Source organism: Acanthopagrus latus, chromosome 21 (assembly GCF_904848185.1).
Source record: "Acanthopagrus latus isolate v.2019 chromosome 21, fAcaLat1.1, whole genome shotgun sequence".
In the NCBI taxonomy this organism is placed as follows: Eukaryota; Metazoa; Chordata; class Actinopteri; order Spariformes; family Sparidae; genus Acanthopagrus; species Acanthopagrus latus.
Genome location: NC_051059.1, coordinates 18,551,956 through 18,572,060, shown reverse-complemented (window position 1 = coordinate 18,572,060; position 20,105 = coordinate 18,551,956). Strand labels below are relative to the sequence as shown.

At 42.8% G+C, this 20,105-nt stretch overlaps 1 long non-coding RNA gene across 1 annotated transcript; it reads right to left on the bottom strand.

Annotated features, from left to right (window-relative positions):
- Window positions 1-2,305: 2,305 nt before the first annotated feature.
- Window positions 2,306-4,840, bottom strand: LOC119011535. The gene is made up of 3 exons (XR_005072216.1): window positions 4,731-4,840; window positions 3,764-3,856; window positions 2,306-2,371 (listed from the first exon to the last, which is right to left on the bottom strand). It is a non-coding gene; the product is annotated as an uncharacterized LOC119011535 (long non-coding RNA).
- Between the last annotated feature and the right edge of the window lie 15,265 nt (window positions 4,841-20,105).

Genomic DNA, 20,105 nt, shown 5'->3' with positions numbered 1-20,105 from the left:
GGAAGCATTTAAACACTCAGGCCCCAGGACAATCATCAAAAGGTGTTTCTTTGATTTGCTTTTCTCCCTCTCTCTCTCTCTCTCTCTCTTTCTCTCTCTCTCTCTGAGACTGCAATACAAGCAGGATTACACGAATGGAGGCAGCGATGCCTTGAGGGGAACAATTTCCAACTTACCGGCAGCACATTCATGAGCGCTCTCTCACCTGAAGGTCCTCGGAGAAATCTGCGCTTCAATTTACAGCTTCCGCGAGAATGTGAGAAATAACTGTCCCAAAATGAGGAAATCAAGCTCTTTGTTACGTTTCATTGGAGGAGTAGCCGTCAGCTCTCAGGGTTTTTTTTTTTTTTTCCCCCGAAATTGAACAGCACTCCAATGGCTCTCCCTCGCCGTGCATGTGCTCTGAAGTCTTAATTTGCGGCGAGTCTCATTTATTCTTAAGTCCTCTCGATGATTTTTGACACATGTGAAAGTGAATTATTCTCCTGCGTACGAGTCCACGTGAAGTCGTTGCTCGGTGAGTCATGCCACGCTTGAAGAGTACCAGCCTTTCAGAATTGCAGGAAAGGTCAGTGATAGGTCAACGCAGAGAGCCAGTTAATTGAAGTTGTATATAATAAAAGAAGGGGGGGGGGCAGTCTGTCCATTAATAATTGATCAAAGAGCCGTTAAATTGAAATGTGTTTGCATCAATTAATCATACCCCCAGATGCCACTAATCAGCCTTTTCCGTGGCAGCATCATAGCAGTCATGCAGACGACACCGGTTGTGCTGCGCCCGAGCCATCGTCCATCATGTCTCACTGTGCTCTTAAAGCCGGCCTCCAGTCTGTGACAGAGTGATTAAAACACTATTGCCATTGAGCGCTGCAGGCTTTGCTCACAATCTCCTCTGAAAATTGGCTGCATTCTGCCCTGTGTACAGTGTGAAACTTGATTACCATGTTTTCTACGAGATATTGATATTCTTTGAACTTTAGCAGGGCGGCGAGGCGTTCGGCTACAGTCTGCAGCGACAGTTTAAGTCCTTAAAATGTTCAGTTCAATCACTGTCAGGCCGCACGAGTGCATGTAGAGGGGGCGGACGCCCATTAGCAGTTTGGGAACAGCACAAAGCGGAATTTGTAACAATGACGTTAAGGATAACCCAAACCCCCCTAACCCTTAATTACAGCTCATGGTTACAGTTTCCCAGCACAGGTAAAACATAAAAAATTAAAAAAAGGGTAGCACATTTCTTTAACTTAATTAATCTAAAATGCATCATGTGGAGAGCATGCTAGGTTATCTACATCGAACACACTCACATTCTGATTTTGAAGCCATCAGGGTTGTCTGATGTGCAGAGTGACAGTCAGCAGTAGGTCTGTGTGACATCACCGTGTCGTTCCAGGTCCATCATTTGAACTTGTCTAAGTAAAGTAGCAACAGAAAACTGTATCTGTAGCAAGCCATTTATGTTGAGTGGGGTATTTATTGGCCTCTTAGTGTAGAGACTGGGGACCAAATCCAGCTGGGTTTGTTAGGTTTAGGGGGCAAAAATACCTGGTTAGGTTTCACCAACAAAAGTACTTAATTCAGGGTTAAATGTATTGCACCCTAACCTTTTACTGCAGCTAGCTTCATCCTGCTATCAGCTCTCCATAGAGCTATGAACAAAACCATGAGCCTGGATGTAGGCGTACCCATGCCTAACATTAGCAAACTAGCTAAGAACACATAACCTTGCAGGTGAATGTTCTGAATGTGAAGAAGCAGCAGGAGGAAATGTAACCTTTGGATCAGCGGCCACTTAATACAGCTCTCATGTAAAGAGAGTGACAGCACACAGTGAGGTAGAAAATCATGGCTGAACATATGCCGCTTGTTTCCCGTGAATCCTTTGTGCACATGAACCCCATTTGGATCCAGTCCGGGGAATAATAATGAAAGCCACTTAATGGAGAGGTAATCGCTGAATATAGATAAATTAATGTCTTCTGCAAGAAAAGAAATGCAGACCACACATTATGTTTTTTTTTTAAGAATAACCTTCAAAGCATGTCTTTACACATAACTTATGTGGTAACTCAGACACATTGTGATTAGTCTGGCAACGCTGCAATTTGGAGGAATTTATTGCAGCTATCTCAGCTCTCCAGCAGAGCTATAAACAAAACTTGGCAACTCCTGAATTTTCGTCCACCCATGGCTATCATTAGCAAGCCAGCTACAGTAAAGAGACAAAACAAGTGAAATTACCAACTTTGGAAACCAGGAGTTACAATTCTTCCTTTTTGGGAAAAGGCTAACTGCTCCTCCTCACCTCCGACCCCTGCACACACCACCAGCCTGTCTGATATTCAACACCAATTGGTTCCAAGGCGCCCATCTATGTAAAACAACGTATCATTCAGTTTGGGGGAAATAGTCCTGTGGTGCAGTTTGCAAAGTGAAGATATTGAGACACATTAAGAGAGACAAAAGCATCAAACAGCAGCAGCTATTGTTGTTTCCATTATGCAGGTATTTTTTATTATAAATACATGTTTCAGCGCTGCATTTGTCTCAGCTCAGTCATCGGAGGATGATGTCATTACAAATGCCATGTGTCCCGAAGAGTCACCTCCATCTAATCTGTCTGAAATCAAAGCCCCCATCTTTAATTAAGATGAAAGCGCGAACTGATGCCTTTTCATATTTACTACATCAGTGAACATCCAGGTTAATCCAAGGAGGGATTATCTGTGCCGACTCAGACTGACCACTCATGTAATAAACTCATAGGAAAAGGTGACTCAGTGGAGCTCCGGAGTGGCCCGACCACAAGTCATAAGAAGTCAGTCCCACTAAGCCGTGTTAGGAAACGTCCACATCATCCTTATTTAAAGTTTAATATCTCCGGGCTGTGTCTCTGGCCGACGCCGTTGACATGAAAATGATCAATGACAGTAGATCAACCCCGTGGGAAGTGCAAGATACACATCACATGATTAATGGCTTTGCCAGCTGTCATGAACTATAGTGGACCAATACAGCGACGGCTTCATAAATCACAAGTGTTTTGACACAAGAAGTTTTTGTGCACTTTATAACAGCAAACATTTGGTATGTTTTCATTTCCCGCCCCCCCCCCACCCCTTTTTTTTTTCTGCTCGCGTTTCTCTCAGGAACATAACAAGATCAATTTTGCTTCCAATTTAGTGTTTAGAGTTAGTGTATTCTGTTGACAGTGGTGCTATGGCGCACTGCCTCAGGTCTAATGATGAATTAAACATGAAATTTAAGAGTACAAATAAGATGTCCCGCAGGAAAGACTGTCATGTGCTGTCATGCGCTAATGACTGTCTCTTAAACATGCATTAAGTGTTTACCACTAGAGAGAAGAAGGACTCCAAAACAAAATTCAAAGCAACGGAGCGACCTGGTATGCCATCGTCTTATCAAGTGCTCAGGGCCAGAGTCTTAGTAGAAAACCGACTGCTTACACCTCCAACACACGTGGAGCAACACGGGCATCGTATTGGAGTCTTCTTTTTTCTGCTTCTACCTGTCAGATCTAAGCCTGATATTCAACATTTCAGACCCTCGTTTGGACCGTGACCGCTTGAGGAAAATATCGCTGGATTTTCCTGGACGCTTAGATGTAAATCAACTGCAGGCAACAGAGAGCTGCAAAGCAGTAAATAACATCAATAATCACTGCAGCCGTGATCTTGTTTCATTCCGAGCATCGAGCGAGTAGTTTTCCACACAACCGTCGGTGCACAGTAAAGTTGGTTACCTTGCTGAGGAGTCGGAGGCGTGCAGCTTGTCGCCTGCAGCTCTTCATCTTAAAGCTCGCCGCGGTTTCTGCTGCAACATGTTTCATTACTCCCTGCAACATTTTTGCAAGAAAAGAAAACGGCCAAAGATGCCTGTTATCTATAGTTCAGTAGATACATTTTTGATGAACAGTTGTGGCTAGTGACAAACACATTGCCTTCCCTGTGGCTGCTTCACAATATCTTAGGGTCACTGCCGTGAAGGTTCTTAAAGTGCAACAGCTGCGGTAGAATATGTGCCGTTTGTATGAGCACTGACTTAATAAAGCTTGAATGTAAAGGCAGTGACAACACAGTGAGGTAAAATCAGGCATGATTACATGTTGCATTGCTTCCCGTGAATTATTTGGACATGCAATTTGAACTAGAGTATTTATGTAATTACTTAATAGGAATTTAAAAAATGCAGTCTGTACATTTTATCAAAAATGTGTTCTGATACATGAAAAAAGTGAGGAGCAGGTGGCAGTGCAACAAATTACTTTACAATTTTTGAAGTAATTTGATTTAATGAGCTTTAAAAAAAATCACTGACAGGAACTATTAGGGACCTGTGTGTAGGGTTTAGTAGCATCCATCTCTGCTGTGCAACCAACTGAATACTCCTCATCTCTCCCAAGTTGCAACCAAGAAAAGAGGCCAACAGGGAAGTACCAAAATCTGCTGTGCATTAAATGGCCACTTGAGGCTAACAAAAGCAAGTCAATCCCCATAAGAGCCCGTGTTAAAACTATACAGCGGAAATAACGATGTTTACAGCCTGGTACAGCAAGCAGCTTTGCTCTCTGTCTGCTCAGACGACTGCACAGGAGGTGAATTTTTATATAACTCACTCATTTAGATTATAAAAAGGCTTAAAGTTATGCATAATTAGGGGCATAGCCGCTTTGAGTGACAGCTAGCCCTGAGCTGTCTGCCACGCTTTACCTCAGCTAATTCAAGAAGCTGTTCTTCACTTCTCGGTTGTGTTTGATGCCTTGTGATGCCCCCTCTGTGTTTTCTTAGCACTGTCTTAGCATTCCTGTTGTGTCACACTGGAGGTGTGTCTCATCTAATCTGTGCTGCACCCTTGCAGGTAGCTTAATTGCGGCAACTCAGTGCACCTGCGCCCGTTGTGCTGAAGTTACTTAAACTGCCGCAGATGACTCTCACTCTCCGTCTGCTCTTGTTCTTGTTTTGGTGATGATGCCTTCCTAAATTTTCCGTGTGCACACACAGTCTGCACTCACGCACATCAAACACAACTGACTTTGCTGATTTCCACGTCCCATGTTGTAGATATTAATTTGATCATCAACCACTGTGTTGTCTCCTTGTTTGTCGTGACCTCCTGTGCCGGGTCATAGCAGCCTGTTCGAGAAATTGTAATGCGAACACCGGAAAAATAAAATGGGTTGCTGTGTGAATAAATTGGACTTAACAGACTGTAGTGGAAGGACAGACGCTTGTGTTTTTGAATTTAACAAGGGACCCCTGTTAGCATTATCTGACAGATATGCTGGAGCTGGCAGGCTCTGGAGGAGACAGCTGTGGGACAGAGCCCAGATTTTCTGGAGGAATAAACACCTGGAGTCGAGGAGAACATGAGAGCTTGTTACTTAGAATTTGGGAGATAAAAGATGAATTTATCTTAATGTGCTTTGATTTCCTCTTATTTGACTGTTGAGTGGAGGGGAAATGTTCTTTACGTCATTAATGTACCGTGAAGAAAAGGGGGGTTAGAGGATGACATATGAGGACTCTCTGGTGAGTTCACCATCTTGCGGGTAACGTAAAGTCACAATGAAGTAGTCTGTCTTTTTGTGGCAAGGAAACCTGTGTTCAAATTTGCCTCTCTTTATGTTTGACAACAGGTTACTTGTTAGCTCTAGCTAGCTCGAGAGCCTCCAGACGGGTCAGTGTGCTTTAAGTAACTAGGTTCACTTCACTTATTTGCCCAGAAGTTAGGTGGAGTCACCCTCTGCTAAGACGGGGCAGGTCTGACTTTCTCATACGGTGGTCACTCAAAATGTTCAAGACCCGAATGGCCCACTCTAGTGCCAGTGTTTGGTTTGTCCATTCAGGGCTATGGTGGTGCTGAAGAGGACTCGCTCCCTCTGTTGCTATAAAAGTCTCATTCTAAGTTGTCAAAACTATCATTAGATTCAGGTGATTATCCACAAATGAAAATTAATTATGCATATCGCTCTCCATTCCTGCCTTTAAATTCTCCTAAATCCAACACACTGGAGCTTTAAAGGTCATCAGCCATTATTTGCATTCCCTTTAATGTGCAGTGGTGATAATCACCCAAATTTCACCGGCAATCATGAGTTTCTGCATCTGACTTTCTGCCATTCTTTCTGTGTTTTGTCAGAAACGATCTCTTTCTCATTAAAACAACAATAAACGTGAGATGCTTTTCTATGCAGTCTTTTCTGCATATGCATTCCACGCGAATCATTACGCTGCCATGTGGCCGCAGTAACCCTCCTTAATGGCCGTATTAGTAAGACAGGTCACCGGGGGTACAACTCGGGAATGATTACATATCCGCCCACCATCCGCCTACACATATGTATGCGCAAGTTCATTACTCAAACATGCATGCGTGTGCGCAAAACTGCACAGGAGACCGCGGGGACGACAACAGAAGGAGCTGATGTGGAGAGAGGGAATGAGAGGGAGACGGCGAGAGATAGAGGTCAGAATTAATAGAACACTGAACCTTTACTAACACTGTACAGTAGCGAGGCCATTACAATTATAATTATACTCATTAGCCTAATATCTCCTTCTCCATCCTGTCCGGGATGATACGCAACTCTGCTGAGATCCATCAGCTTCATACCCGTTGGGACTCTGTGAACATATGGTGCATTTAACGATGTGGGGAAATAATAAAATAAATTACAAATAACCTCACATAAATCCAAAATAATTGTTTATCTGACCATGCCTTTGGGGAATGCATGCCATTTCCAACAACACAGAGAAAACATAATCTGAAAAGTTACTTTTCTTGTTTTTAATTGCTTGCATTTCTGCACAAGTCAGCAAGCGAACTCATCCCTTTCTTGTGCCTTAATTAAGCACATTAAATCTGTAGGTTATTGAATCAGAACAACTTTATTAGCACCATGATAAAGAAACCCGTGAGTGATTGTTTCAGTCTGTAATTGGATATTTTCTTGGTTTGTAAATGCTTTAAATCCAAATTTGCCGATGTCTTAGCGGTGCAGAGTTACTCTGCAAACCATCTCTTCCACTCGCTACTCCGTCCAACAAAGAGTTTTGTGTGAATTTGCCAGGTCATTTTAATATAACATGGCAAGGTCAGCGCACAGTGTAGAGTAGCTACAATCACTGGAGTCGATCTGTGGAAATGTTTGCAGATGCCAAGAGGCAAAACATCGAAAATGCATCACAACTTAAAATCAAGCATGTCAAAAGCAATGAATGCAGTTCTCTCTATGACCGGGTAAATAGAATGGGATATCTACAAAATCTGCATGTTTTAACATCAGTGATCCATGACAGAGGTCCGTGACTGCTGTTTGGTGAACTTCATGCTTTCACCTTTATATTTTTAGATCCTTGTGATTGTTTTGGGACCTGTCCAGGGCTATATGCTGCTCACCTGACCAGTCCATGCTAGGACAGCGTCCAGGCCTACTGGGACCCTAAACAGGATAAGCTGGTATACAAGAAGGATGGATGACTGGATGCAGTGGAGTCTCCCTGGAGAGAAGATGTATGTGTTACAAGAATGACAGGCAATCTGTTCTTACTAGTGTGCCAGGCGCCAGTGAACTCAGGTGGGGGGCAACCACCTCCACTTGGTCCCCATGTTTGAAAAAATGCTGAAGAAAGATCCCTGATGGATGGCCCTATGGATAAAACATGATAAAGTCCCTTTAATGGTGCCCTTCCAAAGGTACAAATGTGATGCAGTGCACTAATGGCTGCACTTAAAATGGAGAACACTTGTTGCCCTGGTGGATTCTCTTATGGTAAATAAAACACAATATAATGAAAGCGACTGTGGCTCATTGTGCCCTTCCAGTGGAGGGGACATGAGGCTGCGCCATTAAGCTGCTTTACATACCAGGACATTAGTTGGCCTCTGAGGGAGTTAATAGCTCCCTCGATGTTTGACATAGGTGCAAGAGTTATACTTCAACTGTTAGTCACTCTATAAAACAGTGCTGTCAAAGGTGCGATATGTAAGAACTGACCACCTTTCCAGTTCAAAACAAAGTTGATGCTAGCTCTGTTAGCTGTGCAGCTACTTTGAGTTCCCACAAAACTGAGGGAATTGTTAGTATTTACACCACTAGCATGCTAACTTTAGTTTGTATCTTTGCAACACAACACAGAGAGACACACTTAAATCATTTTATCCACATTCAAGTTAGCTGGGTGCTAAACTGGAGGTTAACCGGCTCGATTGGCTGTTAAAACCTTGAAGTTAAACACTTAAGATTTAGGCTAATAAATAGTGATGCTAACTAGGAATGCTAGGAAGTGGCGACCAGTAACACAGCAGCATTTGAGCTTCCCACTCTGAGCACAGCCACAGAGGAGAATGGCAGCAGTGTGAAGTTTTAGGTGTTGAGTTTTTTTTTGGCAGCAGAAATTAACAGCCAGCAGTTACAGTACATCGCCCAGGAGCACATCTATATATATAACACACAGTCAGCAGTGTCGCAGCCTTGCAGGTTGCTGATTTTGCCATGAACACACAAACATTACAGCAGAGCTGAGACAATGACACATAACAGTTTGCTGAAGCATGCTTGCTGAATTGAAGCGGTGGTCCCTGGCATCCCAGCAGAAAACAATGTGGTGGTTGCACCAACCTCAGATTGCCACAGCACACAGAGGCAAAAACTGTCTTCTTGCTTGGATTGCATCTCGGAGGCTGAGAGCTCACATAAAGAACAACCAATAAATTGAGTCGAGGATCTCCGCACCTCGGCGTCGGCAGGCAGTGTGCGAGCACAATTATCTCGCCCACAAAGCCTCTCTAAAGTGAACTGATTAGACTCTTAGCAGGTAAGTTTTCCTATGAAAAGCAAGATGAGCAGCAGAGGCAGCAGCAAGTCTTACAGCAGACGTGGCTAATGAGCAGGGTCGCAGCCGATAGCTTACAGAGACCACACTGTAGCAAAGGGTGCATTAATGTATATTTCAGCCGGCAGAGTACTTCATGTGGGAGTGTGGCAGTGCAATTTAAGTTGCCTCTTGCTCGCAGGCTTCTCTGCTGATATATATATTAAAAAAAAAGGAACGGTTCCAATTTGGAAAAAGACCAATTTGCTGCAGCTATAGGCATATTTATTCCCCCATGAGTCACAGCCATGTCTTGCATTCTGTTAGTTACTGTAGCTTTCATCTGTCAACATTCGGAAAACACATACTCCCAACAGGAAATTGATATATAGATGATTCTGGATGACTTTTTTTTTTGCCAAAATGATCAGTTTATCCATCATATGGTTGATATTTTGGATGTTGATTTCACTGTTGTGCTCGAGTAACAATTACTTGGAAATGCAGGCTCCTCAGCGCGAGGGACATCCAGGTATTTATACTACAAAGACTGAAAATAAAACGCTATAATCAGCACTGTTACGTGTCTAGTGGCCGACACTGAAAGCAACGTTGTTGTGACTGAGAGAGCCAGGACACATCCTCGTTAAATGTCACTTTGCGGGCGGCGAACAGCGAGGCCTGACCCTTTGATTACACCAGAGCCGGGGACAAAGGCAATCCGAAAAGGAGACCCACCTCACCACTATGATTAATACTGCAGGAGCCGAGGCTTCCCCGTGCTTTTTTTGATCCTATAAGATCATTTCTGTCAGAGTAGCTAGCGAAATAAATAAATCAATAAAACAGAGAATGAAAATAGAAAAACACTGCAAGCACCATTAGGCAACGTGGGGGGGGGGGCTTGAAACAACTCTCACTGGATACTCGAGTTTGTAGCATGTGTAGCCATTCCATCAGGTACGTGTCAAAATTCAGTCCAATGCAAACATGACAGTCAAAGCTGCTGTAAGTGATTTATTTTTATTAAAATAGGTGTTAAATAGCCCTATATTCCAACAGTAATCATTGTTAGAGAGTATCTGGTCAGTAGCCTACGTCTCTCCTGATCATGCAGTGACATAGAGAAGAACTTTTCTGGCCCCACTTTATCCAATCAGGAGAGAGAACTCCATAAAGAGGCAGTCCTGTCTGCTCGTATCCTCCCATTTGCTGTTATGTCAGGCGATTACTGCTGTGTGTTTGTGTGGTGTCATAGCAAGGGAGGGAGGCGATTGATGGCTTCAAAATGTACAGGAAGTTAGCTAAAAATGACGGCAAGGCTAACAGCAGCTTGGGACATTTTGAGTAGTGAAATTTAAAGGTGCATTACATAAGAATTGGACCACATCGAATCTATACTCCCAACAAATAGGGGCAACATATCACCACTGTAACTGCTAAGAGTCGCCACCTCCATTCTTTTTATGCATCCATGACTTAGCTCAGCCGTGCAGCTAGCTGGACTACCAGGGGAGGGTTGTTGTTTGCACCGTTAGCACATGAGCTTTGGAGCTCAGGGAGAAAGAAGAAGCCTGCCCTGGAGCTAGCTTGTTTGTATGTATGCTAACTGCAGTACATATCTCTTCAGACAGCTTTGATATGAAGTCAAAAGTGTTGTTTCTTTCCATTATGTTGATAATATTTTTAATGCTTTCAACTTACTGCACCTTTAAACCAAAGCTGACAACCGTGAACCAATCAAAGGGTGCAAATCAATGATGTGGATAAAGCCGCCCATGCTACTGTGTTTTCACAATGGTCAGACTGACGGCACTTGTAGATACAGATATGTTTTGAGGCGGCACGCTGTGGAGAAAAGTTTGAGAAACACTGATCTAGATTTCTTTGAAACATCCCCAAAAAATATATTATTCATGAATTGAATATTAGCTTCCAGAAAGCCACTGGTGGATTTGTTCTTGAAGGTAACTTTTTTTTTTTCTTTTTTTTTTTTTTTTTGTCCCTGCATGACTCGGTTGCAGGCAGATGAATGAATAAATTGATTCTCTCCACAAAAGAAAAAGTAGGGACGGAGGTTCAGCTATGGGCAGAGATGAAAGCAGGCCGCGCTGCCTCTTCCTAAATTAAACACAGAAGACGAGATAACAGATGTCATAGGGGAACAACCATGAGACGAATGCATTGTGAAGCAAAGCACAAAATGGATGTTTTAAGGCATGACTACAACCAATAGAAAATATACAGTAAAATGTGAAGTATACATGGATATATGATATGATAAAAGGCAGATGATCTGATTTCTCACAATTACTCAAAAATGTGTACCGCTTTATTCCCTCACAAATCCATAATTAAAAACTAAATGTATGCATTATTTCCCCCTTGGTTTATGTGCTCATGCTTGCTTTTTAGCTATAAATTATTAGTATAATCCATTAAAAGCATAGGCTGATGTCATGAAGCCTGACAGTTTAAGCTCTTCCTCATATTTTACAGCTCAATGCTAGAAAGCAAGTGACCAGAGCAGCCTACTGCAGAGATTATGAGCACTCAGTCAAGAGATAATGCTGAAGCGAGATGAAATTTGTGATTTTATTGAAGGAAGGGGTTCTGGCATATCAACTGATACTGAGGAATGATTACAGACGGTCCCTCAGGCCATTAAGAAGCTCACAATAAAGTGAAGGGATTGGGTTGGAAAACAAAATGGAAAACATTTCTGTCAGCAGAGTTTCATTTGTTTTTTGCATCCTGAAAGTGAGTTCTGTCCACAACATCTGAAAAAGAGAAATGAAAATGACCAAAGAAACGAACGTTAGCTATAAATAGTAAAAGCACGTGTTCAAGCACCTTCAGTCGGATGAAAATGCCTGTTTAAGAGCAGCCTCTTAGGCCTGAGAAGCCGATGACATCAGAGATTATTGTGGACTTTAAAATACTCCTCGAGAAGTAATGGTACCTGAGCAGCAATCACATATGGATCACTTATCAATGTATTTCACTTTCAGTTTTACATCATTTACCTCTAGGTAGAAGAAATATTTACTCAGCATATACAGATATAAATTGCCACTCAAGTTATATTTACTGTTAAATGTAAATTTTCCACATTTCATGTGGTTTTCCTACTGAGAAGAACATTGCAGAAGGGCATCAATTCAGTGTCATTCGACTGAAATCTTTATCAAGTTCTGTTGCAGACGACTAATGGGCAGCTTCTTGTGGTTCAAAGTCCATCTTGGACTCACAATGTCTAGATGTTTACACTGACACCCCGACTTTACCCCATAAAGGTGACATAACAGGATGCACAGCCATGAAAAGTGCAAGAAGTGCAGGAAAGTACTGTGTTGTTTTATATTGTTTCCGTGCCTTATCACTATGCTTAAAACTGATTCCAAACAAAAAAAAGTAAAAGCCTGATTAGTAGTTCTATAAATTGTGAATAATGTAATAATGATGGGACCACAGAAAATTGGGGGACGTGTCAACATGCTCCTTTCTCAAACCACACTTTAAAATGCAGATTAATTACTGAATACAATAAAGACAATATAGTTATTTCCAATGCTATTAGAGATTGAATTGCGTTTCTCACAAGTGTAAACGTCACCCATCAGTTTGTGGACCACTGTTTAGAAGCCTCAAGCTTGAAATTAATGACGTCACCATCTTGGTTTTATAAAAAATGAACACATTTGGACGTGAGGGTGGAGCTGTGCAGGGTATCCTGATTGGTTGAGTAGCAATTTGTCGATAATAGAGTAGCCAAGCCTGCTTCATCATATATTTAACTCTGAATGGAACCAAAATGTACAAAATGAACATCATGCTGTGTTGAAGAGGACCTGACACTTGTTATAAACCCATAACGAAACTGTTAACTGAGGTAATAAATCAAGTAAGAGTAAGGGTCATTTTCTCATAAGCTTGTATAAACTCAGGTGTCTTTGTGAAACCAGAGGAGTTGCCCCCTGCGGGCTATTTGAAACACTTCCATATTTATCATTTGTTTGCCTCTTGAAGCACCACGTTTAATACAGATAATAGTTGTTTATTTTATGCATGAAGACAGAACATGAATTCTCGATTGGATTATTTATATTCAATCATGAATTTCTCTCAGAAGTTGACAGTGTAATCTAAAAAGTTTTGAGTCTCTCGAAGGTGTTCCTTCAGTTCACATTATCAGAAGAAAAAAAAGGCACGTTTTTGTAGGTGAATCTTAAATTACGTTCCTATAGGCTCCAATATTTTTCCACCAAGGTTTGTGAAATGAGTGCAACTCTTTCATCATGTTCTCTGATACAGCAGCCTAACAACACTTACCCCACCGTTGCCATTGATTAATGCTTTGCTGTCATGTGGTCAGACCGCGCTGCATCCATACCTCCTTGATTATTCCATTTGTTGTCATCTCTGCTGTAAGGGGAAGCTAAATTGTGTTTGTCTGGTCTGTTCACCGCCGACTTACTGTGCAAAGTAAAACCACAGGCACAGAGTACATGCGGGCGGCCCTGTGCGGATATGGTCCGGTAATTTGCGTCCATGGAGAGCGAGCCACAGGAATGAAAAATTATCTGCGATCGTTCTCCTGAAAGCAGACAGAGTGATGGAAAAAGGTGTCAAGGCTAATGCTCCGGGTTGTTAACACTGCTGATTTTTTTTGGTGACCAGACTCTGCCCCCTTGGTCCACATGTGGTTCTGATTACGGGAGACCTTGTGGGTTTTTTTTTTTTTTTTTTTTTTTTGAGGAGAAATGACCCTGAAATCTGTTCTGGATCAGGGACGAATGAAACATCTTTTCCCAGAATGTTTGTTTTGCCTTTCTCTGTGCTGCCTGCACTGAAATATGTTAATATGGTCATCAAGACGCTCTGAAAACCACACAGCATATACAATTACTGAATACATTAGTGCGTGACATCTGGAATCATTAAATTTCACTTTTTTGGGGGGTGAAAGAATCGTTAAAGTAAGCGGCGCGGCATAAAACTTGAGATAAGTTGGCAGGCGGATGTGACATGATGTGTATGCTAATCTCTCTTCCACTGCGAAACATGAATGAATGTGAAGCATGAATATGGAGGAGTGCCACCCGCACCTGCTGTTTCAGGACACCTGGCCATTACGCTGCCACGTAGGTGCTGCTTAGACAAGTTTCCTCAAGGTTGCGTCTGTGTTATACCTCTACTTTGAGGCTGCACATCTTCATTTGACATTTATTATGCCTCAGGCTTTTATCTTATATGGTAAAGTACAGCCTGTCACCTATCGTCTATGATGAAAGGTAATGGTGGATGTTTCAACTCCGAGGGACATATCATTCCCCGCGATCCATTTTCGGAGATAAGTTCATTAAACAGAACATAAAGAAACGCACCTTCCCTTTTTTTTTTTTTTTTTTTTTTGGTGCTCTGAAGCACAGAAGCCAGTGGCTGAAAATAATAATAATTATATAAGGGGGGGCGGGGGGAAAGATTTTTTCATACATTTGTGTTTGATTAAGAATCATCCCGGGGGAGCTGTGCAGCTCCTCATCGCCCATCATTAAACAGGCGCACAGCGAGAGGATCAGAAGAGTTTCAATGAAAGCGAAAATCTCATTCCCTAACTTTAAAGTTTCCACAGCGGAGGCTCACACTTACCAGCTTCTCTTCACACAAGGGCAGGTTAGTGAGGAGGAAACAGCTGTACTGTATCCACTGCACACCATGGCCACTTTGTTCCTTAAAAGCTGTCTGAATACTCAAGGATCAGATTATTAAAGGGCCAGTTCATCCTAAAATCAAAAATATTCTGAATATTTTTCTCTCACCTGTAGAGCAGATAATCCATCTGGATTGTGCTGGAGTGACTTGCAGAGTGCTGGAGAGATGTCAGCTGTCTTGTGAGCACAATGGGAATAGATGGCGCTCGGTTTGTGGCGCTCAAAGTGCCAAAAAAATAGGCTACATGCGAAAAAAATCAACATGAGCGTCTATTTACGGGAAATCGTGACCCAGTTACTAATCCACAGACTTTATTGGGAGCGCTTTCACATGGGAACTACTTTTGTTCAACCAAACTACGTCAGTGTTTCCCACACATAGACTTCACATGTGCAGGTTCAAATAGAATCAAATCGATTTTAGTGACATAGCCCAAAAACATGATCACATCGCCTCACGAGGTTTTACAGTCTGGACAGTGAATGACATTCTCTGTCCATGGGAGAAACTTGAGAAAGAGCCACGGCGGAGGAATCCTTCTCCTAGAACAGATAGGCAATAGATGTTGCACCTACAGAAAAGAACAGCAAAATTCCAATTTATGACAGAATATCTGTCAGTGCAATTTATATGATATCTTTAAAGTCTGTGGATCCAGGTGGACAACTGAGCAAGCCAATGCATCGCCAAGTGGTACTTGAGCCATACAACCTCCTCTCCACCGTGGCGACCTGGCAGAGGGCAAGGCCACACAAGATAATGAGCAAGAAAAAAAAAAACAGAAAAGAAAACTATGTGAAGATGCATCAAATACAGATATAAGGATATAGTAAAAGAGCACTGATGCAGCGGAGCCCAGGTTAAGTCGATCCAGAATATGTGAGGCAGCAGAACAAAAACTAAAAAAGATAGAGGAAAGTAATGTTATTCAGAATAAGCAGATTGTTCCGTTGTCGGCAGGACAATGTGAATTCTAATACTATTCTAACTCACTGCTACAGAGATGGACCCACTGAAGAAGCTAGCTGTCAAAGTCAAGGACTGTTTAAGGGTTAAGTAAGAAAAAATAAGTTTTGAGTTTAGATTTAAAGGCATCAATAGAGCCTGATTATCTGATGTCAGCAGGGAGGTTATTCCAGAGGAAGGGCCTGATAGGAAAATGCCCTGCAGCCAGCTGACTCCTGCTTAACCCTGGGAACTGTCAGGAGCCCTGAATTCTGAGAGCATAATGCACGAGGTGGAATATACGGTATAATGAGATCTGACATGTACGACGGGGCAAGGCCTCGTACAGTTTTGTGTGTCATCAGCAGCACCTTAAAGCCCAAACTTATGTGAACTGGGAGTCAATGCAGTGAGGCTAGGACTAGCGTTAATATGATCGAATTTTCCTGTACGTGTTACGACTCTATCTGCAGCATTCTGAATGATTTGACGACTTTAAGGAGTCTCACGTGGCAGACCCGGAAAAATAAGACATTGCAATGATCCCAGGGCATGAATCAGGATCTCTGCGTCAGCCGTGGACAGCAAAAGGCCTGTTATTTTAGCCACGTTGTGCAGGTGGTAAAATACAATCTTGGCAATTTTGTTGATGTGCTGGTCAAATAAGAGGGCAGAATCAAATGTAAGACCAACGTTCTTGACAGTTGAACTTTGAGAAATAGCACAGTTGTCAAGAGTTACCATCACATGATCAAAGTGGTGCCTCTAAATAGACCTGGTCAGAATGCATCAGAGAGAACAATGGCATCCACAATCAATTGAATAGTGAACAATGTGCCTTCACTCTATTCCTCCCAGCCACCGATGTTCTCTGTTATGACGTCCTTCCTGTAAAACTCACTGATTGTGATGCGACCTCTCCTATTCATCGTAGGCCGTTGTTTTGTACAAGCTTGTGGAGGCACGTGATTGCGGATAGGCTACTTAATCAAGCAAGCATCCTCTGCATGTGGATCACCTGCTGCTGTGAACGTTGAATCGGGTGGTGAGAAAAAATCCAAAACATCAGGCGTTATTAATCTTCACATCCTCTTGTCCGTGAATGAATTCATGCTACCTTCCTTGTTCTTCTTCTATTAAATCTGTTGTGGGTGGCATTGTTCTATTAGATGGATACTAAAAATAAGTAAAAAATAATTACAAGTTTTGAAAAAACTAAAAATGCTGCTAAAATGGGTCGACCGCCCTCCATAATTAAAGTCTATGTGTGGGAAACACTATTATATCTCAGTTGAACAGAAGCAATTCCGACACAAAACAGCTTACAACAAGGTCTGTTTATCATCTCGAGGAGCTGGGTTGTGATTTCTGGAGAGTTTCAGGTTCATGTATGTATTTTTTTTGGCAGTTTAAGCACCACAAGCCGGGCGCCATCTAGTTCCATTATAAGCCCGAGGAGGCGGACGTCTCTGTGGACGATGTCTCACAAAAATTGGCAACATACACATCAAAACAATCTACACGGAAAATAAAAATACATTTGGATTTTGGTTTTTTGAGGTGAGCTTCCCCTTTAAAACAGAAAAAAATAAAACACTTTGGCTCTGGGTGTAGACAGAATTCACAGTCCCCTGGCCAGGATAATAAAAAGCACAGATGCACATGAATGCATTCAACACAAATACCCAGATGCAGGAAACAAGGACCGTGAATCTGTCCAAACACCCCCCACCCGTCTCTAATCCTGGTGGGATATTTTGTCATTACTGGCTCTTGTGTGAGCGAGGGATACAGGAATGCTGCATCCGGTGCCCTGAAGCCAGCGCCGGCAGAGCTAGCAAGAGATGTGCTCTGCTAGCAATCACAGCCTACTGAGTCACAGGCCAGTGGAAAATGTCAGATAAACATCACAGTGGGAACAGGGTTCCTCCCCCTCTCCCTCTCTGGCAGTATAAGTGGTTTAAGAATAGCACTAGAGATGGAGCTGCTTATTTTAAGTGACACCATGAGAGTCAAAAGGTCAAATGAAATATACAAGGTTAGAACAGGCCAATACAGCGCTGAGTGGATCGGATGACCGAGGCACATGCCAGGGTGTGTTGTGGGTTTTGCTCTAATTCAAACGCTATGCCGCATGTTATTCCGTCTCGCCAACATCTCTGCTGTCATCCCCTATTATGTCCCGCACAATAAAGGAGGAAAGTCTGTAGTGAACCAGGAGGAACTGAAACCTGAGTCAGGGCTGAGAGCTGGTGCTGCAGAAGCACCGCATTAGGACTAAGCCGAGTTCTTGCTTTACCAGCAACCATTTCAATTCACACCTTTCGCACAAGCGTTCACAAAAAAAGCTTGTCATAATTTCCTGCGAGACCTGAAAAAACACAGCGAGGAGCAGCTCTCACTGCAGGCTGCTATTGTAAATCACATGAGGGCAGCTCTGATATTTCATTTTCACTGAACATTTCTCTGCTCATCGACCGGTGGGGGGAAAGTAGCCTGGGAAACATCTCCTCCAGTTTCATGACGTACTACACAAACTCTGTGCTCTGCCTCAAGTGAGGCTCACACTATGAAACATTTTTGTCAGGTATAAGAGCTTTTTACTTATTAAAGTCCTGGATACCAGGAAAGCTGCATTTCATGGGGATATACTTTAATTTACTACATGTATTGTGTCCACACAAAACCTACATCAGCTCACTGAATAAGGTGAACTGCTGTAGAGTAAACTGCCAATGGTATATAAGGAAATTAAAAGCAGCATCACCTCAACCAGCTGCACATTCTGGTAATAATAATAAACTTATGACCAGAACGGCACTCGGTCCCTTTTTGTACTCAGTCATAGATACCAACTGCTTAAAGATCCATCCATTATTCCCTGAGAAATGATCAAAAACGTCGCAAAATCTCACATTCTTAAAGACAGCGAGAAAACATTCCTGGATCTGTCCCTTTGTCCGGATCCACACCAAGAGTTACCCGGGTCTATTCCGAGCTGGGAACCATCAGCCATCCGAGTTTGGTGGCAATCGGTACGGCAGTTTTTGTGTAATCCAGCTGACAAACCGACCGACCGACAAACAATCAAACAGGCACAGATGGACACACCCTTCTTGGCGGAGGCAATGATTCAGTCATGATGATTTATCGATAAGATATATATAATATAACACTCGTGTGAAGCGTATATCCTGTGTCTGGTTTCATCAGCTTCAAATCTACTGCTAACAGGGCTGCTGGAGGTGCAGCTGGAGGCGACGGCGCAATCCCACTTAGAAAAGCTGCTTTTAGCCGGGCTGTCTTCTGCTCCAGAGTCCCCATCATATCATCCATTTAAGTGTAACGCCAGGAAAATGGTTTGTCGGCATCCCAAAATATGAGGACTGGTGTTTTTATTTCATTGTTGCGCATGTTTTATATATACACTGTATATATTTTTAATCACAAAAATTTCAGCTAACTTTGAATGTTGATGATGATGAATATAGGCCGTCCCTTTTCAAAATAAAGACTTAAAGTTTTGAACACATAATACGTCGCATTTCTGCTTCAAAATATCTAAAAACAACTAGACCTTTGTTACATATTTTTTTGAGCTGTGTGGTTATATTATCCTAAATATATATCTGTAATTTTGTTCCAGTGGTACATTTCATTCGGTCAGCTCTCAGGGAGGAAGTAAAGAAGCCCGGCGAACAGGAATAGACATAATAAAACTTTAAAAACACTACCTCAAGAGTGCACATTCCTGCCTGAGTCATGTGGACAGATTTTCATTAGTAATAGTGGTTGTTCAACATTGCAGGAACAGGAATGGGGGCAATAAATCACCAGAGTAACCGCTAACAATCCAAGTTAGCTGTGCAGCTAGTGGTTTGGACTTGGAGCTTTGGGACGGGGCGAGTGTCAGTGTTCATGACGCCTGCACAGGATGCTCACTTCTGTAGATATCCGTGCAACACAATACACAGATCTGTGACTGTGGGTTTGGACAAGGCGTGGTAGGTTCTGTCGATTTAATTTGGCCCTGAAGTTTCCTTAAGTTTAAAACACTTGGCAAAGTTACAATATAGGTTCCTCAGCCCTCCGTTCTGCCTTAAATCATCCTTTTGCGGTCTAAGAAGTAAAAGCAAAGTTTTCGCTCCATTTCCTCACGACTCCCTCATTGCTGTGCTGACTGAGTGCTGCCCAGCCCTCTGCTTTATAGCCGCTGCACATAGCAAGGGATGAGCTATAGGTGCCGTCCAGTTCCTCCTCCTCCTTCTCCTCCTCCACCTCCACCTCCTCCCTGGCATTTGCTTGCTGTGGCAGCCGGTGATCATGGCAACGGCGGGTCTTTGGCGGGGGCCAGTCAGGTCTAGACTGGTCCAAGCTGCAGTAGTCTGCTGGCTGCAGTGCTCAGGCGCTGTGTTTAATTAGCCCCATCCTGCTGAGCTGCCGCTGTTTATTTCCCCTGTGACACTCGGCTGATCTCCGCTGAGCAGCCAGAGAGGAGGGGAAGAGAATCATTATGCATACGCTCCTGCACAAAAGCACCTATAGTCTAACTGCTATACTGTACGGGCGCATGAAGTTGCTCTCGAACACACACTCGCGCGCGAACAC